This window comes from Meriones unguiculatus, chromosome 14 (genome assembly GCF_030254825.1).
Source record: "Meriones unguiculatus strain TT.TT164.6M chromosome 14, Bangor_MerUng_6.1, whole genome shotgun sequence".
In the NCBI taxonomy this organism is placed as follows: Eukaryota; Metazoa; Chordata; class Mammalia; order Rodentia; family Muridae; genus Meriones; species Meriones unguiculatus.
This window is the reverse complement of record NC_083361.1, coordinates 57780612-57803878: the sequence shown is the minus strand read 5'-3', so window position 1 is coordinate 57803878 and position 23267 is coordinate 57780612. Positions and strand designations below refer to the sequence as shown.

Sequence of the window (23267 nt, the reverse complement as noted above, 5' to 3'; positions counted from 1 at the left end):
ATCGTTTCTCTCCTTCCCCAAGCAAGTCTCCGGGTGACCAGAGGCCAAAGTTTTCACCTCCTGCGATGTTCCCTGGTGTTCAGAAAGCCTCGTTGTGGTTTTCCTGGGTTGGGGGTCCTTCCATTCTCCAACTCAGAAGAACAGGTATCCCACCGCTCAGAAACTGTGTGTGCTAGTCGCCATCTTGGCTCCGCGCCCCCCATTATTTTTTTTTTAATTATTATCATCAATTACTCTTTGTTCATTTTGTTTCCCCCCATAAGCCCCTCCCTCCTCCCCTCCCGATCCCACCCTTCCTTCCCTTTCTGCATGCATGCTCCTCCCCAAGTCCACTGATAGGGGAGGTCGTCCTCTCCTTCCTTCCTTTCTTAGTCTATCAGATCATATCAGGAATGGCTGCATTGTCTTCTTCTGTGGCCTGGTAAGGCTGCTCCCCCCTCAGGGGGAGGTGATCAAAGAGCAGGCCAATCAGTTTATGTCAGAGGCAGTCCCTCTTCACATTACTATGTAACCCACTTGGACACTAAACTGCCATAAACTACATCTGTGCAAGGGTTCTAGGTTATCTTCATGAATAGTCCTTGGTTGGAGTATGAGTCTCTGGGAAGTTCCCTGTATTCAAATTTTCTTGTTCTGTTGCTCTCCTTGTGGAGACCCTGTCCTCTCCAGCTCTTACTATTTCCCGCTTCTTACATAAAATTCCATTCACTCTGCCTATCAGTTGGCCATCAGGCTCAGCATCTGCTTTGATAGTCTGCAGGGCAGAGGCTTTCAGAGGCCCTCTGTGGCAGGTTCCTAGGTTGTTCCCTGTTTTCTTCTTCTTCTGATGTCCATCCTCTTGCCTTTCAGGATGAGGATTGAGCGTTTTAGTTAGGGTCCTCTCTTTTGCTTAGTTTGTTTACATGTACCAATTTTAGTGGGTTTATCCTATGTTGTATGTTTATATGAGTGAGTATATACCATGTGTGTCTTTTGTTTCTGGGACAACTCACTCAGGATGATCCTTTCCAGGTCCCACCATTTACCTGCAAATTTCATGATTTCCTTCTTTTTAATTGCTGAGTAATATTCCATTGTATAGATGTACCACAATTTCTGCATCTATTCTTCAGTTGAGGGGCATTTGGGTTGTTTCCAGCTTCTGGCTATTACAAATAAAGCTGCTACAAACATGGTTGAGCAAATGTCCTTTTTGGGTACTTGAGCCTCTTTTGGATATATGCCTAGAAGCGGTATGGCTGGATCTTGAGGAAGCGCTATTCCTAGTTGTCTGAGAAAGTGCCAGATTGATTTCCAGAGTAGTTGTACAAGTTTACATTCCCACCAGCAGTGGAGAAGGGTTCCCCTTTCTCCACAACCTCTCCAGCATGTGTTGTCACTTGAGTTTTTGATCTTGGCCATTCTGATGGGTATAAGGTGAAATCCCAGGGTTGTTTTGATTTGCATTTCCCTAATGGCTAATGATGTTGAGCATTTCTTTAAATGCTTTTCTGCCATTCGATATTCCTCTACAGAGAGTTCTCTGTTTAGCTCTGTTCCCCAGTTTTTAAGTGGATTACTTGGTTTGTTGCTTTTCAGCTTCTTTAGTTCTTTCTATATACTGGATATGAGTCCTCTGTCAGATAAAGGGTTGATGAAGATTGTTTCCCAATCTGTTGGCAGTCGCTTTGTTTTGATGACAGTATCCTTTGCTTTACAGAAGCTTTTCAGTTTCAGGAGGTCCCATTTAGGACATCCAAACAATCATTAGGACTTACTTCAAAAGTCTATATGCCACAAAATTTGAACATCTAAATGAAATGGACAATTTTCTTGATTGATTTGACTTACCAAATCTAAATCAGGACCAGGTAAATCAACTAAATAGTCCTATATCCCCCAAAGAAATAAAAGTGGTCATCAAAAGTCTCCCATCCAAAAAAAGCCCAGGACCAGATGGCTTCAGCGCAGAATTCTACCAGACCTTCAAAGAAGAGCTAACACTAATTCTCTTCAAACTATTCCACAAAATAGAAACAGAAGGAACATTACCAAACTCATTCTATGAAGCCACAGTCACCTTGGTACCTAAACTTCACAAAGACTCAACAAAGAAAGAGAATTTCAGGATACTAGATTTTTAACAAAGATGTCAAAACCATACAAAGGAAAAAAAAGAAAGTATCTTCAACAAATGGTGCAACACTAACTGGATATCTACATGTAGAAAAATGTACTTAGATCCGTATTCATCATCCTGCACAAAATTCAAAATTAAAGTCCAAGTGGATCAAAGACCTCAACATAAAACCAGACACTAAATCAGTTATAAGAAATAGTGGAGAATTGCTTTGAACCTATTGGCACAGGAGGCAACTTCCTGAACAGAACACCAACAGCACAGGCTCTAAGACCAACAATCAATAAACGGGACCTCATAAAACTGAAAGCTTCTGTAAAGCAAAGGACATTGTCATCAGAAAAAAACAACAGCCTACAGACCAGGAAAGGATCTTCACCAACCCTACATCTGACAGAAGGCTAATATCCAGAATATATAAAGAACTAAAGAAGTTAAAAAGCAACAATTTAAGTAACCCAATTAAAAATGGGGTACAGAATTAAACAGAGAATTCTCTCTAGAGGAATATAGAATGGCAGAGCAACACTTAAAGAAATGTTCAACGTCCTTAGCCATTAAGGAGATGTAAATCAAAACAAACCAGACATTTCACCTTAAACCCATCAGAATGGCTAAGATCAAAAACTCAAGTGACAATACATGCTGGAGAGGATTTGGAGAAATGAGAACCCTTCTGCTTTGTTTGTAAAAATGTAAACTTGTGCAACCACTTTAGAAACCAATGTGGCGCTTCTCAGACATCTAGGAACAACGTTTCCTCAAGATCCAGCCATGCCACTCTTAGGCATATATCCAAAATATGTTCAAGTACACAACAAGGACATTTATTCAACCATGTTCGTAGTAGTTTTATTCATAATAGCCAGAACCTGGAAACAACCCAGATGTCCATCAATGGAGGAATGGTTTCAGAAATTGTAGTACTTTTACACAATGGAATACTACTCAGCAATTAAAAAGAAGGAAATCATGTAATTTGCAGACAAATGGTGGAACCTAGAAAAGATCATCCTGAGTGCGGTATCCAAGAAGCAGAAAGACACACATGGTATGCACTACTTATAAGAAGATACTGGACATATAATATAGGATAAACCTACAAAAAGCTGTACACCTACAGATGAACCAGAAGGAGGACCTTGGGTCAGATGATTATTCCTCACTCAGAAAGGCAAATGGGATGGATATTGGAAGAAGGAGAAAACAGGAAACAGGACAGGAACTTACCACAGAGAGCCTCTGAAAGAGTCTACCCAGCATTATATTAAAGCACATACTGAGACTCATAAACAAATTTGGGGCAGAGTGCAGGGAATCTTAGGAAAGAAGGGGGAGATAGTAAGACCTGGAGAGGTCAGGAGCTCCACAAGGAGAGCAACAGAACCAAACTTTCTGGGCACAGGTGTCTTTTCTGAGACTGATACTCCAACCAAGGACCATTCATGGATATAACCTAAAACCCCTGCACATATGTAGCCCATGGCAGCTCAGTATCCAAGAGTGTTCCCTAGTAAGGGGAACAAGAGCTGTCTCTGACATGAACTAAGTGACTAACTCTTTGACTGCCTTCCCCTGATCTGGGAGCAGCCTTGCCAGGCCACAGAGGAGGACAATGCAGCCAGCTCTGATGAGACTAGGTAAGCTAGGGTCAGATGGAAGGGAAGGAGGTCCTACCCTATCAATGGATTGGAGAGGAACATAGGAGGAGATGAGGGAGAGAAAGTGGGATTGGGAGGGGAGGAAGGAGAGGGCTACAGCTGTGATGCTAAATAAATAAACTGTAATTAATATAAAAAATAAAAATTTAATAAAAAGTACAAAAAGTAATCTAGCTTAATCATCACTTATTTAATAACTTCATAATTTCCCCCAGAGCATGTCTCTTGTCATTATGCTAAGAACAATAGAAATCCATCTATAGCATGAGAATGTGCTCTCTTTCCAACTGCCTTCACCCTAGGTTATAGTATCACATGCTGGCTAAGATCAATGTCATCAGTTGATGTCATTCAAGTTTCCGTATCCCGAAAATGAGGTCTTTCTTTAGCTACAGGCCAAGTGCTCATCCAGAACCCTAAAGTTTAACTTTGATTATATGAACATTGTTAGTTGTGTCCATCGTGAATCACTACAGAGCCAAACAATGGTCAAACCCAAGACATCAAACCAGATGAGAGGGAGTAAACAGAGCACTCCTTCCTTCCTCCAGAAGCACTGGATTTATAGAGATAGCTTTTAATAAAATATGAAATATTTTACCCATCACTTAACCTCACATCAATGACTTCTCTGAAATTTCAAATGCACATTTTATACCAGACTAAAGAAAATACATAGTCAACTTGCTAACTTTCTTGGTAACTCACTCTGTCCATTCTTCTTTATGTAGTTTTCAAAAAGCAAAATTGCAATACTGTATGAATGCATTTTATCACAAGTATAGTAATGCATTTTAAATACAAATGGCTTCAACATCTGTAGGGACACACCATCAAAGGGTAGGGAGGAAAGTAGTGTTTCATCTCTTGAATTATTTAAAGGCAGACTTTATCAAGCCTAGTGTTGTAGTGTTTTTAATTATTTCTTTACAAACTTGGACTGTGTTTTGCAAGCTCATCAGTAAAGTTCTGCTAGGCTCCCCTGGCTCACTAAGTTCAAAGCTACAGTCCAAGTCGATTTTATTTAAAGTCTACTGACAGCATGTACCAGAGAAACATTAAGTACCATTTAAATCTGTTACTGAATACCTCATCAGAAATATACTGGAAGGATTCTCTAAGTCTGAGCTCATTGAGATCCATTACAAAATCCCCCTTGGCCTTATTTTCACACAGGTACCAAGCATCATAATTGCAAATACTTAGCTTTTAAAAAGATCAACAGTGATTCTCCTTCCTGTTCTATCACTTAGCATTCAAACTTAAAGCCAACAGAACAAACTATTCTTCACAGATCTACACAGTGAGAAGATGACTCTCCCACTGTGGCACAAAAGGTGAGCACAGAGCTCTTGGAAACCAAAGGAGGCATCTAGAAGAGAACACTACTACAGAAGGATATTAACCTGGAATGATTGGCATTTGAAAAGATATCAGTTTAGCTAATATTTTGCATATCTAACTACAACGTGAAGATTCAAGGAAAGCTGTTTCAAGTAGAATTTTCAGTTCATGAACAGATCTTTAGTAGACCCCCTTTGGAATGGGTATGAAAAGACATTAAGTTCTGTAAAGCAGAAACAGAGAACAAAGATTCAGATGGGTCCCCTGCACCCAGCCTCATTAGGAACTTCAGTTACATTCAAATAAATATATAAACTAAATTCCCACAGAATGAAGAACCTTCCTCAACGCTCCAATTGCTGATTTTCCAGTCAAGATATGGAAATTCTGGAATTGCAAGCACTGAATGAGAAACTGTAATCTAAGTATTCCACAGTATTTGAAAATGTTCAAGACTTGAATTGATGAAAGTGAGATTGAATAAAAAAAGAGAGATTCAAGATGCAGAGATCCAGACAATATGCAGAAGGTGAGAAACATTTGAACACTGAGCTCTAAAAGAGATGTTTTCATCTAATCCCTTCCCTCAGGGAACTCTGCAGAGAACGTTTTGTTTCTGAGAAGAAACATCATGAGCATGACAATTCTTATACAGGAAAACTTTTTACTGGGGTTTCAGAGTTTTAGAGTTTCAGAGGTTTAGTCCATTATTGTCCTAGCTGGAACCATGGTGGCATGCAGGCAGATATGCTGCTGGATTAAGAGCTGAGCGGTCTTTGTCTTGATCCACAGGCAGCATAAGGAGACTGCGTGCCGCACTGGGCATAGCATAAGAAGAGAAGACTCCTAAGTCTGCCCTAAAAGTGACACACTTCCTCCAACAAGGCCACACCTACTTCAACAAATGCTTAATAGTGCCATTCTCTGTGGGCCAAGCATCCAAACAAGTGACTCTATTAGGGCCATATCTATTCAAACCATCACAAAGAGGCAGGAAGAGTCTAAGATGGGGGACAGTAAGAAATCAAGGTTTTCTAGACACACCAGGGCTGATGTACATATGACCTCACAGAAACACAACCAGCATTCATTGAGCCTGCACAAGCCTGTACCAGATGGAGTCCTACAGCTGGAATAAGTGGAAATATCCTCTGTCTCTAACACAGAAGTAATCTCCAATGGATAGATGTTTGAAAATGTTTGAAAACTCTCCAAGAGAATCTCGCTGAGAAAACAAACTACTCCTATGAATAGACCCTGTGCCCAGAAGTAGAAGGCCAACACAATAAGGTCTTTGTCTCATAATATTAAGTTAGGGTGTTTATTTTATTAGTTTTAATTTTGTGTTTTTCTACCTTGCTGGTCCTTTTCGTAAAATTATGGTTTCCAGTCTCTGGTTTTTAATGGCATTTCTAAGTTAATGGTCATGTATGTTTCTGCATCTATCTGTGTTTTTTGTGCATTTTCTTTGTCTTTTTCTTGTTTGGTGTTTTGTCGTATTCTAATTTATTTGTTATTGATTTTATTTTATTATTATTCCTTAGATCCTGTTTGTTTTCAAAGGAGAGGCAAGAAGGGTGTAGATCAAATGTCAGTGGAGGTGGGAGGAACTTGGATAAGTAGAGGGAGGGAAAATCATAAACACTATACTGTATGGAAAAATACTTTCAATAAAAGAAAAGGAAAAGTATATTAATTAAACACCTATGAAAATGGAAAAAATAGATAAATACATACATACACACATATATACATACATACATGTTACTTGTGATTTAAAAAAAGACTAAAAATAGATTCCAAATTTTCCTTATGTGAAATGTTTGTAGATGATCATTCTTCCATATGTAGTACAAAATCCTAGGACAAAGTTTTCCACTTCTAAGTGTGTGCTGACACAAATAAAGCCTTTATTTTTGTTGTCAAGTGTCTGTGCTGTCTCCTTCCACCCTTGCCATGGATGCAGAACTACTTCCAGAAAGTCAAGATTGCTTTATTTTTAATTTAGAAAGTTTTCATTTCAATCCCAACTAAATGCCATCCCATAAGCTTAGGATAATGTTTATTCTGGAGATATTTACCTGCTCTTTGAATTTTCCTATCAGAGTCATTTGCAAAAGATAAGTATTCCATTAAGCCTAGAATGATTGCCAAAGTTTCATTTGGTAACATTTACATGATACAACCACCTTGTTCAGTGAAACTGACCTGCTTTTCAAATAATCCTTCTTTTTGTAACAAACACTGACTATGTCATCAAAACACTGGAGAATTGTGATGAATTATAGTACTATATCTGTGGAGGTCTGTGTTCACTCTGTTTCTTTAAAGGGGTGTTCTTATTTTTCTAAAGACAAACTAACAGTTATAAAGTCTGTGTGCATATACATGTCACAAACTGTGGAAAATTATTTGAGGACTAAATATATATAGATCTATATTATAACTATGCTAATGAAAATATCTGTGTGGGTTTCACATTCTGGAGCCTGAGGATTTTCATATATGAAAAGGCAATTCTTACCACATTGTTTCACACATGTGAAAATACTGTTAGCCTAAAGCAATAACTTCTCACAGTTGAGCAAGAGAAACAACACCACAACATAAAACTTCTGCCCTAGAATTAGTCTATAAACCTGATTTGTCATGTTAGTATGGTCTCATTCACAAATGGGGCTTTTCCCTAATGGTTGATACTCAGAGAGACCACTCTTTGAAATCAGCTACATGTTTTTGGCTCCTACCCAAGAACTCCCTTTAGTCAATAGGCAGAATTCATTGGGATGAATTTTCTACATCCAAGCAAAGGAAAGGTTAGAAAATGCAGAAAGGCCAAAGACTGAAAGAAAAGAAATTCTATTGGGGAGAATGGCTTCGTAATTATAATAGCTCGTTTTAATCACTGTGATTGTTTAATATGTTATGAACACGAAGCTATAAGGATAATAATTGTCTTATCAGTCACAATCTCTTTGTTATCACCAGTGCTCATTTGGGATTTAGCATAGTATAGCTCCATTCTGCACACCTCCCTCACATATCAAGTAGCCTTAATTATGTGGGCAGTCAGACCAGACCCTCTCTGGAGACAAAGATGAGGATGACGAAAATCAGGTGAGAGGGAAGAAGTGTTTCCCTCCTCCTTTGTTTCTGTTCAGTCCCCTGTAGCTAAAGGCACATATGTAGCTTTCTCCATCTTTGAGACACTTTAAATGTGAAATGAGTAATTTAGCTGAAAATTTTCAGTTATTTTTTTTTGCATGCTTCATATGCTGGGTTAAAACCATTAGCATATAACAAAATCTGAGCAGATGCAATGCAACAGATTCCTTAAGGGAATCCATATTTTTACATATTTTGTAATAAGGAAACTGTCACTCCCAGATGGTATCGAGCTAATACTGGTGGTTTGCTTGCTGATAACATACTAAAAAATAAAATTAATTGTATTCTATTTGATGACAATGAAGTCATTATCATATATACTACACTCTTAAAAGAAACAGATTCAAAAGATCCCCTCCTGAATTATTAGGTTTATTTAGTTTTGTTGGCCTGGCCAGAAAAAAAAAAAAAAATCCAACTTGGATCTTCAAATTGGAATTCCCTCACACCTGGCACCCAAATGTGTGGTGGTTTATAAATGTGGGGGGAAAAAATGTGATCTTGAATTGCTAACAACATTAGAGACGAGCCTGGTGGTGTAAATACAACACAGCAGACATTTTTCCAAAAGAGAAATATGAGCTCCTCAGCTCATTCTTGCTGGTTTACAGGAAGATAGCTTCTGCATTTGGCCAATTATTGCAAGTCATACTCACCTGGAAATGTGTATAATAACGCTGGAAATTAAAACGGAGCATTGGTGCACAGTTTGGTATATTTGCAGAAGCACTTTTCATACCGCAGTGCTGCATTTTCTCAATGTGTCTTTTTTTTTTTTTACCTGTTCCCAGCTCTGAGTAGCTCCCTTCATGTGTAAATTTTAGAATGTAGTAATTATAAACTGAGATATATCTTTTCGTGCCATTCATCTATATTAACCACTAGTTTTAGATACTGTGTGGGATATTTTTATAGGTCATGTGCTCTGACATATGTTATTTAAGTTATGTCCTGCTTTAAAAAGGTAAGCGTAAGTACAAAGGGAAAGGGAACTTAGCTGACTAAACTATGCTCTCTTTCTGTCCATACATCATTGAACTTTATCGGGACCGAAGTCATAAGGCTCATCTAGGATTCTTTTGTTTGGCTTCTTAAAGTGAGATTGCAATACTATTTGATATTAGCTATTGTTGCTGTGTTTTTTAATCATTTCTTTCACCCTTTACAAAGTGGTTTAAAGATATTGCTACCCTTGTTGGATAGCATAATATAGAAAAATTGGTAGTAAGCCTGGCTCATTCTTTGACAGATTTGAAAGCCTAAAAGTCAATGGAGTATGTCTCAAGAGAGCACATTTTTTAAAAATTAAAAACCTATGAATAGTATAAAGTAAATGAATAATAGATTGGATTCATATACATTCCATCGGTATAGCATAAATATTTCAGGAGAAAGACGATTTTAAACTCTGAATCAATTTTTAAAGTAATCAGATGTTACTTAGCAATCAGCTGTTTAACTCGTCACAAGCTAAATTGCGTAAGATGATAATGAGTATACAGGCCTCAATATGTGTATATGGCATATATACATGTCAGAATTTCATTGTGATTATTTGTGGCTATTTTCTATCGATTGTATAGATAGCCTACATTGTATGTTTAGTACCATTTTCTGAATAACTAAAGTTTGACAGTTTGCTAGGCTATGAATCCTAGATTTGCTGACCTATAAGGTAATTTTCTACAGCTCCAGCATGAACAAAGAGTAGTACTTGTGAAAAGTCACAGACATAAAATTTATTAGAGGGCCAACGAGATCATATTTCAAACTTGTTAGTTACAGATAAAGTCAGGGAACACATAGCCCCATGATGCTGTGCCAGGAAAACACATTCCGAGATGTAACTAAAATTGTTGAAATGTATGTACCTGTGATTTACCATAGGGGATAGTGAGGTCTGTTGAGATCTGATTAATAAAGCAAAGCAAAATTTTAACACTTAAATAAAAAATCATTTTCAAAATTTGTCTGAAATTTTTCTGCCTGGCTCATAAAAAGTAACTCAGGACAAGTCATGGTGAACTCAATTCTCCCTACTTCATGGGTACTGTGGTGCTTTTTGGTTTTGTCTAAATGATAGATTCAACAGGCAATGTCTGCAATATATTTGACATAATTATAAATAGTAAAATTATGGATATATACACACATGTAATTGTTCATGTTATAAAATTACACCAGAAATTTGTAGTGATATCACAAAGATCCATATCACAGTCTGAAGTATTGTTATTGACTTTGTCATTCACTCCAGGTCTCAAGGTACTATCTGCAACCAATCTGTATTTCACTCTAGTGACACGAAGTGTTATAAATTGGAAGGAATCTGGATTGAGACAGAAAAATTCCAGAGTTCAAGTTCCTTCACCTAACTGGAGATAAAAGAGAAATGTCCTTTGCCAGGTTGTTGAGTGTCTCCACTGAGAAGACTATTTGTTTGTTTGTTTGTTTGTTTGTTTGTTTTTACACTTTATTCACTTTGTATTCCAGTTGTAGCCTCTCCCTCATCTCCTGGTCTATTTTCCCTCCCTCTTCCCTCCCTATACCTCTTTCCTAGTCCACTAATAAAGGAATTGCTCCTGCTTTACTATCTGACCCTAGCCTATCAAGTCTTGTTAGGACTGCCTGGATCCTCTTCTTCTGCGGCCTTGAAAGACCACCCTGCCAGAGGAAGTTGATGAAAGAGAAGGCAGCTGAGTTCATGTCAGAGACAGCCCCTCCACCCCTTACTAGGGAACCCACATGGAGACTGAGCTGCCTATGGGCTACATCTGAGCAGAGGGTCTAGGTCCACTCCAAGCATGATCCTTGGTTGATGTATCAGTCTCTGCAGGCCCTACTGGGCCCAGATTTTCTACTTTGTATAAACATACTAAAATTTACAGACCTAAAGAACCTAAACCACAAGAAGGACCCTAGAGAAGATGCTTATTTCTCATAGAGAAGGGAAAACAGGATAGTCACTAGACATGGTAGAAGAGAAGGAACAGGATGGGAGCCTACCACAGATGTCTTCTGAAGAACCCCACCCAGCAGAGTATCAAAGAATATGCAGAGACTCACAGCCAAACTTTGGACAGAGCTCAGGGAGTCTTATGGAAGAAGGGGGAGATTAGAAAGTCCTGGAGGTGAAGCTGTAAACAACCCAGATGCCCCTCAAATGAGGAATGGATACAGAAATTGTGGTATATCTACACAATGGAATATTACTCAGCAATGAAAAATAAGGAAATCATGAAATTTGCAGGTAAATGGTGGGAACTGAAAAGGATCCTGAGTGAGCTGTCTCAGAAGCAGAAAGACACACACAGTATATACTCACTCACATAGACATATAATATAGGATAAACCTACTAAAATCTGAACATCTAAAGAAACTAATCAAAAGGGAGAGCCCTGACTAAAATGCTCAAACCCCATCCTGAAAGGAAAAGAGGATGGACATCAGAAGAAGAAGAAAACAGGAAACAAGTTAGGAACCCGCCACAGAGGGCCTCTGAAAGGCTCTACCCTGCAGACTATCAAAGCAGATGCTGATACTTATGGCCAACTGTTGGGCAGAGTGCATGGAATCTTATGATGGTGAGTGCTCTCTGTCATGAACAATTCCACATTTGGCTAAGGCTGAGAATCTGCTTGCTTCCATGTATGTGGACCTATCTGCATTGCCCACGTGGCACGCCTGGGTTGGCTACCCAGAGGCTATTTAAGCTGTGGGCTGGCTTTCCCCAGGGTCAGATGATTGTTCAAGGTTCCTGAATAGACTGCATTGAAAAAAAAAAAAAAAGAAGTGGGAAATAGTAAGATCTGGAGAGGACAGGAACTCCACAAGGAGAGCAACAGAACCAGAAAATTTGAACACAGGGGTCTTTCCAGAGACTCATACTCTAACTAAGTACCATGCATGGAGATAACCTAAGACCCCTGCACAGATGTAGCTAATGGCAGTTCAGTGTTGAAGTGGGTTCCATGGTAATGGGAACAAGGACTACTTCTGACATAAACTGATTGGCCTGCTCTTTGATCACCTCCCCCTGAGGGGGGAGCAGCCTTACTAGGCCACATAGGATGACAATGCAGCCACTCCTGATGAGATCTGGTAGACTAAGATCAGAAGGAAGGAGAGGGGGACCTCCCTTATCAGTGGACTTGGGGAGGGCTATGCATGAAGATGGGGGAGGGAAGGTGGGATTAAGAGGGGAGGAGGGTGGGGTATATGGGGGATACAAAGTGAATAAAGTGTAATTAATAAAAAAAATTAAAAAATTAAAAAAAAGAAAGTCCTGGAGAGGACAGGAGCTCCACACTGTGAAGGCTTCTATGGATAAGAATAGGAAACTGTTAGCATTCTACAAGTAGGTTAGGATTTCTGAAAATCACTAAGAGGCAGGTGTGATGGGAGGGCTGTGGGATACATGCAAACAAGGAGAAAGACTCCAGCCAAGGCACAGAAGGCCACTCCTCTTCAGCCATGGGAAACAGCTGCTACTGTTCTCCAGTTTGGAATGCACAGGCTTGGGAAGCAAGATTTTAACAGACTGTTTGGCACTGAGTAGAGTTTTCCTGAAGACCTGGCAGGGGAATTAGTTTAAGTAATAGTATGTCAAATCCTCATCATGACAAATACTAATTGAAGTTTCAAATGAATTAGACTTTGCCTGTACAATGATAGGAAGACAAGAGCATCTTGTGAATTAATTTGCAGAGGGATCTGCTGCACCTTCTGGAAGCGTGAGGATCAGGCCTCCTTTTGGAGTCTGTACACCTGCAAGCAGAGCTGTAAATCCTAGACCCATAAAGCTCTCTTCCTGGAACAGACACTTACTGCGCTGGAAGCCAAAGCATGGTAAAGGTCACTCCCTGTCACAATTACATGTGATCCAGAGGTGTTACATTCCCGTAGCACATCGCTATTAATGATATGCTAGTGTAGGGACACTATTTCCTGTGCACTCCCATCCATTCATCTTTAAATCCCACAGGGCCTGAATCGTAGCACTTAGAACACATTCAATATGTATTAAATAAACCAGCAAATGACTATATTTATCTTTTACTTAGTAAACAGCCAATGAACTTTTATGAAGCAAACAAGGGATGATTTTTTTTAAATGAACCTCATATGAACGACTCTGTTTCTTGTGTACATATTGAATTCATTCCCATTCTTCCTTTCTAAAATCCAAGATTATCACAGAGAAGTAATATTCAAGAGCAGCCACATGTTACAAGGAAGGGAAAAAGGCAACACGAATTTGGACCTGCTGCTATAAAACTGTAAGAGCTGACATGGACTCTGATTTTGGATCACATTCCCCTAGCTGGGCAGCCTTGTCTGGCCTCAGTGGAAGAGGATGCACTTAATCCTGGTAGGACATGAAGTGCCAGGACAGGATAGCACTAGGGGTGGGTGGCTTCATTCTCTGAGAAGAAGGGGAAGGGGGAAATGAGAAAAGAGGGTGGGAGGATGGGACTGGGAGGAAAGGAAGGAAACTGCTATCAGTACATAAAGTGAATAAACAAATAGATAGATGGATAGATAGATAGATAGATAGATAGATAGATAGATAGATAAAGGAGAAAAAACTGTAAGAGTTGAACACAGCATTCTGGCTCAGCAGTGAACTCCCTGTTCTGTCACCAGGAAGGACACGCCTCTAACTCGAAGTCACCCACATTCTGGAGGAAGCAAGAAGGGGAAGCTTGGTTTGAAGTGTTGAAGATGTAGCTTGTTGGACATTTACACTAATAATCTCACTAGGGTCCAGGTATTTACTCTTAAGTGGGATCAGAGATTGGCGGATTATACCTGCAGTGGTTCTTTTTAGGTCATAGGAGGTCTTAGTGTTCTTTATGAAACCAGTGAAGTGCTGTAGACATTAAAAAAATATATAGTGCATGTCACGAAAACCCAATTCATAAAAGCGTAGCTTCCTGTTTGTGCCAGTGAATTATGTAATTGGTTCAATGATTTTAAGTTGGCACTAAAGTGGCTCCATGAGAATTTGCCAAGATCCCATAAATAAACAATAAACAGGAGATTTCTCATGCCACAAGCCTCTAGGCAGATATCTCTTAAATATAATTTCACAGCTGGGAGGGGGGCCATACCTCATCCTAAAAGAGGTTTTGTTATAACTAGAAAGCTTTAAAGAGTAACTGCTTCATTTTATAACTTTCATTTAATAAGCATATTTATGTATACAACACTTAGACTAGCAGGGATATGAGGTTTTGGTTGAAAAGTACTTAGAAAGAAAACTTACATAAACAAAACAATGCAAAGACTATGGGGTTTTTTGGCAGTTATTTTTTTTTTCCTTTTTGTATTTCGTGGCTATTGATATGCAGTAAATATCACACGTTGCACGTCACAATAGCCTTTCAAGTCAGGTTTTACTTCAAATAGAGTGAGAAGTAAACTGTGAAGTATTTGTTCTGATGGTGTAGTCTTCTATGAGACTGTTCCTTCTCTTGAGATTCCCAGGTGCTAAAACACTTAATACTAGTTTGGACTGAAAAGATCATTCTACTTAACTACTCTGAAATCTGGCTCTTTCCTCACATTTTTCAACTTAAGTATCAATAATATCCTAAGGTTTGGAAATGGATTTTTCCATTGTGGGAACATATCATCCTGGTGGTTGGGAGGATGTCAAGAATTATTATTTTTTAAGATTTAATCATATTCATTATTATTATTATTATTATTATTATTATTATTATTTGCGCACATGCATAGTGTATGTGGATAAGCATGCGGTAGCCCTCTTATGGAGGTCAAGGGGCAACTTGGTGGAGCTGGTTTTCTTACACCACCTTTACATGGTATCAAAGGATCAAACTATGGTCACCAGGCTGGCACAGCCCATAAAAATCTCCTGATCCATGTCACAGCCCCAAAAATCTTTCATATATTGTTGTTGGAGGACAACAGCTTAAAGAACCCAGGGCTGTGTTTCTCTTTTGACTTGTTCATTGCTGAGTCCAAATCAGAGACAGACTCTGGCACTCATTGATAGGCAGCCAGTAAACTGTCTATGAAGGAAGGGATAAGAGGAACTCCTAGCTACGCTCATAACTCAGTGTGGAAGGGCAGGCTCTCTCAGCCATCAGATTTGTTGCTTAAAAATCTGGAGGCTTTCCTCCCCTGTTGATTTACAGCATTGGCATAGGATCAAGACAGTTTATCAATAAATAATTTGCATTTATCTTGCTTTTCTACAGTTGGCCCACTGTATAAATCTTCTCTTACTTAGATATTTTACTTTGAGTGGTGATAATTTATTTTCTCCAGGCCTCTGTCTTTTCTAACATTTTATAGCCACAAAAAAATATGTTTGAGAAAAAAAAAAAAAAAAACCATACACGGTATGTTAGTAGACTGAACTCTCTCTGACAGGCTTCCAAGGTCCTAGTTTAGAAATCTTCACCCTGAACTGCAAAGGAGATACAAATGAGAACACATTGGGATGGAGTTTGTTCTATGATACCTTTGTTCTTCGGTGATCAATTACACTTGGGTAGAGCCATGCCCTGTTTCAATCGTTATCTCTTGGTATAAATTCACACAGCCCTGGCTCTCTTTAGCAATCATACTTCCTTTAAGTTGTTGCTTAGCTAATCTGTGCTTTTCTTTTTTTTATTTTTTTTAAATTTTTCATCAATTACACTTTATTCATTCTGCATCCCCCCATAAGCCCCTCCCTCCTCTCCTCCCAATCCCACCCTCCCTCCTCCCTCTGCTTGCATGCCATTCCCCAAGTCCACTGATAGGGGAGGTTCTCCTCTCCTTTCTGATCTTAGTCTATGAGTTCACATCAAAAGTGGCTGCATTGTCCTCTACTATGGCCTGGCAAGGCTGCTCCCCCCCCCCAGGGGGAGGTGATCAAAGAGCAGGCCAATCAGATTATGTCAGAGGCAGTCCCTCTTCCCATTACTATGTAACCCAATTGGACTCTGAACTGCCCTGGGCTACATCTGTGCATCTGTGCTTTTCTTAACTGAAATATTCAATTCATTTTCTATACGTAATGTTTCAGTATCCCTTATGTGACTGTCATAAACAGTTTACCTCCATCACCACTCCAGCATAGGAAATAATTACCTGGGTGGTCCAGAACCCTTTGCATAGACCCCTTTGGCTTTAATGTTGTTGGAATCTTCCCGTCTTTGCCTCTTGAATAAAAGGCACTATGTGTGCATCACTGAAACCTTAAGGCCTTTTCTGTGCATATCATTCGCATAGGCCCATAGGGCATGTATAATGTCTTGTAACTGAGTCATATCCGATTTGGGCTATGAAAACGTCTGTAATTAATTTCATAATATTTCAAGGAAATGGAATCTGTATTATAGACTAAACATCACATTATAGAATAGCATTACCTTGCTACCAACTCTTGTCAATTTTAGCAGTGAATATGAAGTAATGCTAATAGATAGCATATTGCATAAGTACACTTACTTTAAAGACACTATTTATTTTTAAAATTCTATTTAGTGGTATCTTCATACTTCATCTAGAATCTCTACTTCTTTTTTTTTTTTTTTTTTTGAATCTCTACTTCTTATACAGAACCTCGTGTTTATTCTAGAAGAGGTCTGAGGAGTAGAATGGTTAAATAAATAAAATGAAGAATCCTCAATTTTAGAAGTTTTATACTTGTTCTAGATCATAACATTAATTCGCAACTTATTATAAAATTGCTAGCCTCATGATCTGAAATCCAGTTAAATTTATTTTAATTTGTTTAAGTGATACATATAGGGTACTAATGTGCATACATAAATATAAAAGCTTATACATAATTATACATTAGAGAACTAATATCTTTATCTAAGTGTATCTTTGTGCATATGCGAATCACAAGGGGGTGATTCAAGTAGATAGATACGTGAATGTGCAAATCTTAAATTCTATCACATTTCACCAGCTGAACTCACCTGTGTCACCAGCCAGGAGATGGAAAACTAGAATTTTCCCAGCTTCCCCTCTGTTTCTCTCTTAAAAAGCCAACAATGTCATACCTTGGAGTCCTACATGGACACTTGGAAGAGTCACCAGGGCTCACACTGCTAAAACAACAGTTTAGATTTGTTTTGATATTTGTGTTCTTCACTTATATTAATTCATGTTGTCATGAGTTAGACTGTCTCAGCATTTTGTGTGTCAGATTCATTTTCAGGTGGTTCTTGGTGACACACTCCTCCCGCCCCCAATTCTCTGTTGTATTTATATAACTGTAGTATTTCTATTTTTCTAAAACACAAACAAGCTTGAAACCTTCCTCTATGTAGCATTTCCATTTCATTCTACAAATCTGCCTTCAGTACTATTTTTTATTTATTCTTAAATAAATTGTAAAATTTTGTGTTAAGTATGTCTGAGAGCAATAATTATTTAATATATAATCGTCTTCAACATTTTTATTGGTTCACTGTGAATTTCAAATCCACTTATCTCCCCCTCCTCTCATACACACCAACTACCCTTTGTAACTTCCCCCCAACAAAGAAAAGGAAATCTCCTTTAGGAAGCTGTATTGTGTACTGGTACTGACCTGGTGGTCATATGAGGCTTGCTTTTTCCAAGGAGTGTTAGGCTACTGATCATTCAGATGTTTATAGGTCAGAGCACTCAGCATGGACATAGTCTCTCTCCTCTCTCCAACTTTCTCACACACCTGACAGGACAGCCACAGTTGCAATTTCTCCAGGAGCAGGGAAGATACAACCTTTTAAATTTGTATTTTAAAAACAATGTGTATTGGTGTTTTGCCTTTATGTATGTACCTGGACAGTGTGTATGTCTAGTGCCTGCAGAGGCAAGAAGAGAATAAAGGATCCCCTGGAACTGAAATTATACACTTTTGAGAGATGCTAGGAATAATTAAACCTGGATTCAGCATAAGAGGTTTTTTTTCTGAAGCATAAGGATATAATTTTTCATGTGTTAGTTTTTATATTCTTTTTTTTTGTCAATCAGTATTTTAAAGTTCTCTCCCTAGATGTTCCAGCTCATCTGCTTAAAGTATCACCACTGTTTAAAAAAAATTAAGCCTAATTTTGTCAAGTAAATATGGCTCTTCTTATATTAATAAGATTTCTTGGCATGTGTTGTTTTTTTTTCTCCATTTGCATTGGTAAGGTGTATGAAGAATAATTGCTTGGTGGCTGACTGGATTGAATTTTATTATTTGTTCTGTTTTCATACAAGTACATTGTATCAGTCACTGATTTTGTAAAAACTGATTCTATATCTCCTTCATGTTTTTGTTATTTTGGTTCTTGTTTGTATGTTTTGGGTTTTTTATTTTTTGAATGATTTCTTCCAAATTAAAATTCTATGCTGGATGGAACTCTGTTCCATAAAATTTAGAGCATTCTAAATTGAGGCTCTTAAACACAAGAAGAAAGCAACTCCCAAGTATCAGGAAGTCCAGTGGTCATTGCACAGACTGATGCATCAACCAAAGAACCATGCATAGAGAGGATGTAGGCCCCCTGATCAAAGACAGCTCAGTCCCCACATGAGTTCTCTAGCAAAGAGAGAAGAGACAGTCTCTGACATGAACTTGGTTGCCTAGTCCTTGATCACTTCTCTCTGGTCATGTGATCTAGCCATCCCACAGAGGAAGAAGATCCTTGCAGCCCTGATAGGACCTGATAGACTAGGGTCAGACAGTAGGGGAGGAAGTCCTCTCCTATCAGACTAGAGGAGAGGGATGGGGAAGGAAGAAGAACTGGGGGTGAAACTGGAAGGAGATGAGGCAGGGGGGGACTACAACCAGATACAACATGAATAAACTGTAAAGTAATAATGATAATGATAGTAAGAAGAAAAGAAAAAAAAACATATAGCTGTACCAGACTTTCCCCTGCCCAAGGTCATACCATTAGTGAGGACTTCTGAGGAGAAACTAACCAGTGACCCATCAAGATGCCTGCAAAACTAGCAAAAAGTTCCAAGGTTTTGTGAGTTCTCACCTATACTGATGTGGGACTCCAGTTACACCTCTGCCTTTGAGTTGTTCGTACTCCCAAGTCATTCCTCATCCACACTCCTCTAAGTAACCCAACTAACTCGTCAACCAAATTAAACTTTTGTGGCATTGTTACATTAGTATATTATCATTTCTCTGTTTGGTACAAACAGGTGTTTGTTTGTGTCTCTGCAAGAATGTGTCCCTAAACATGGAAATTAAAAAACAAATATAGTTTAAAAATAAACCTCACGTCTTTAGCAAATCCCTTCCTGAATCCATTGAAACTCTAGGCCCAATTTCTTATTTCTACCTACCTATTCATCTTTTTGGCTTTTTAGTTTTAGAGCTTTTTTTTTTTTTAATTTACAACGTCCACATGTATTTACACTTCAATATCTTAGTACTCATTGCTTCACATTTTTAAATGTGTGTGCACGAGGTTTTGCTGGAATGTACACATGTACACCATATGCATGCCTGGTGCCTAGGGAGACCAGAAGAGGCAGTCAGTATCTTGGAACTGGAGATACAAATGAACATGAGCCACTATGTGGGATGCCTCCCACCAGGTCCTCTGCAAGAGCACCAAATGCTCTCAACTATTGATCCATTACTCTAGCCCACAGATCATATATTCTTTCCAACTCCATTTAATTTTTCACTAATTCTAATAACCAGTACTCATCTCTTTTTTTATTTTTTAAGATTGTAATTTTATTACCTTTCTTCCTTCCCTTCCATTCCCTTCCCTTCCCTTTCCCCTTTCCCTTTCTTCTCCCTTTCCCCTTCTTCTCCCTTCCCTCTTCTTCCCCTTTCCCCTTTTTTCCCCTTCCCCTTTCCTCCTTCCCCCTTCTTCCCCTTTCCCCCTTCTCCCTTCTTCCCCTTCCCCTTCCTCCTTCTTCCCCTCTCCCTCTTCTCCCTTCTTCCCCTTCCCCTTCCTCCCTTTCCCCTTCTTCTCCCTTCTTCCTCCTTTTTCCCCTTTCCTCTTCTTCCCCTTCCCCCTTTCCTCTTCCCCTTCCCTCTTTCCCCTTTTCCCTTCCCTCTTCCCCTTTTTTCCCTTTCCCCTTTCCCTTCCCTTTTCTTCCCTTTTCTTTTCCCCCTTCCCTTTTTCCCCTTCTCTTCTCTTCCCTTCCCTTCCCTTTTCCCTTTCCCTTCCCTTTCCCCTTTTCCTTCCCTTCCCTTCCCTTCGCCCTTCTCTTCCATTTCCCTTCCCATCCATTTCCCTTCCCTTCCTTCAAACCCTCTAATATAACCCTTTCCACTGTCCATCAAATTCATGGCCTCTTTTGCTCACTAAATGTTACTGCATGAATATATAGATTATGTATGTATATGTATATATATATATATGTGTGTGTGTATATATCCATATGTTTCTAAATATAATCTGTTTAGTCTGTATAATGTTATTTGTATGTATCTTTTCAAGGCTGTCCATTTATAGTAGACATTCAATTAATGTACTTTTCCCTGAGGAAGAACACCTCTCCTGTGGCCAGCTTTCCTCATTTGCCTGTATTTCTTTGTTTAGGATTGAAGCCATGTGGGCTTTTCCCCATCCAGTTTGTCATGTTTACTGGTGTCATCCTTTTACAATTCATGGTAGGATGGCCAAGTTGGTGAGACTTTATGAGTTGAGCTTCTGCCAGTACTGGGATACACAATCTCTCTCTCTCTGTCTCTCTGTCTCTGTCTCTGTCTCTGTCTCTCTCTCTCTCTCTCTCTCTCTCTCTCTCTCTCTCTCTCTCTCTCACACACACACACACACACACACACACACATAAATCCTAATTCTTTGGACTAGGTTCTACAACTTGGCGTTTTGATTGGATATATGTCTTAAGGTAAATTTGTTTTTAGCTATTGTCATAATTAGAAATGGCTGTTGGGCTATATAGTGTTTAATATTAGCACTAAGATTATCACAGCGGTATTATTTAACCCACCCTCACAAATAATAAGACACAGACACCTGTTAGATTTATAATTGCCTAATTTACGTTGGGCCAGGCAGATATTTCACTTACACTGCCTCAATAACCTCACCATCCATCTCCCAGCCCCCATCCAATGCCCTGTGCTTTAATCATCCTCACCTGGTCTACCTTCCGTTCATAATCCCATGGTACTTGCTTATATTCTTTATCAGGCCCTTTTCACACCATTGTTTCAGTCCTTCCTCCCAGCCCACATGGTTCCTTCTCCATGCTAACCCATCAAGACATCCTCCTTCCTTCTCTTTTCCTGTCCATCTGTCTCCCATTAGTCTCCTGAAGCCTCCCAAGAACCTTTGCCATGCCTAGCTCATTCTGTCCTGCCCAGGCACAGGCCATTTAATCAATCAATCAGCTATAATGACTTAGGGAGATTTACACAACAAGGATAGGTTTACTTGAGAATGTGCTTTTCTGAACAGGGACAAGATCTTGTGGCCAGTAGCATGCATCGGACCAACCACCAGTATTTAGCTGCAGGTGATCAAAGAGCAGGCCAATCAGTTCATGTCAGAAGCAGTCCCTGTTCCCCTTACTAGGAAAACCACCTGGATACCGAGCTGCCATGGGCTACATCTGTGCAGGGGTTCTAGGTTATCTCCATGAATGGTCCTTTGTTGGAATATCAGTCTCAGAAAAGACCCCTGTGTCCAGATATTTTGGTTCTGTTGCTCTCCTTGTAGGGCTCCTTTCCTCTTCAGGTCTTACTATCTCCCCCTTTTTTCATAAGATTCCCTGCACTGGCCCCAAAGTTTGGTTATGAGTCTCAGCATCTGCTTTGATACACTACTGGGTCGATTCTCTCAGAGGCCCTTTGTGGTAGGCTACTGTCCTGCTTCCTGTTTTCTCCCTCTTCTGATCTGTCCCTTTTGGCTTTCTGAGTGAGGATTGATTATCTTACCCAGGGTTCTCCTTCTTGATTAGCTTCTTTACTTGTACAGATTCTATTATATTTATCCTATATTATATGACCAATATCTTCTTTTTTATTTTTTAATTTTTATTAGTTACACTTTATTCACTTCGTATCCTCCCATAAACCCCTCCCTCCTTCGCTCCTAATTCCACCTTCCCTCCCCTTTCTTCACGCATGCCCCTCCTCAAGTCCACTGATAGGGGAGGTCCCCCTCTCCTTTCTTCTGATCTTAGTCTATCAAATCTCATCAAGTGTGGCTGCATTGTCATCTTCTGTGGCCTGGTAAGGCTTCTCCCCCCTCAGGGGGAGGTGATCAAAGAGCAGGCCAATCAGTTTATGTCAGAGGCAGTCCATCTTCCCATTACTATGGAACCCACTTGGACACTGAACTGCCATGGGCTACATCTGTGCAGGGTTCTAGGTTTTCTCCATGCATGGTCCTTGGTTGGAGTATGAGTCTCTGGAAAGACCCCTGTGTTCAAATTTTCTGGTTCTGTTGCTCTCCTTGTGGAGTTCCTGTCCTCTCCAGACCTTACTATTTCCCCCTTCTTTCATAAGATTCCATGCACTCTGCCCAACAGTTGCCCATAAGTCTCAGCATCTGCTTTGATAGTCTGCAGGGTAGAGCCTTTAAGATGCCCTCTGTGGTAGGTTCCTAACTTGTTTCCTGTTTTCTTCTTCTGATGTCCATGCTCTTTGCCTCTTTGGGGATTGAGCATTTTAGCCAGAATCCTCCCTCTTGATTAGTTTCTTTATATGTACAGATTTTAGTAGCTTTATCCTATATGTCTATATGAGTCAGTATATACTGTGTGTGTCTTTCTATTTCGGGATAGCTCACTCAGGATGATCCTTTTTAGTTCCCACCATTTACCTGCAAATTTCATGATTTCCTTGTTTTTCATTGTTGAGTAATATTCCATTGTGTAGATGTACCACAATTTATGCATCCATTCTTCAGCTGAGGGGCATCTGGGATGTTTCCAGCTTCTGGTTATTAGAAATAAAGCTGCTACAAACATGGTTGAGCAAATGTCCTTATTGTGTACTTGAGCCTCTTTTGGATATATGCCT

At 39.4% G+C, this 23267-nt stretch overlaps 1 non-coding gene across 1 annotated transcript; it reads right to left on the bottom strand.

The window, feature by feature from the left end:
• Positions 1–17891: 17891 nt before the first annotated feature.
• LOC132647572 (small nucleolar RNA SNORA17) lies at positions 17892–18021 on the bottom strand. The gene has a single exon (XR_009585927.1). It is a non-coding gene; the product is annotated as a small nucleolar RNA SNORA17 (small nucleolar RNA).
• Between the last annotated feature and the right edge of the window lie 5246 nt (positions 18022–23267).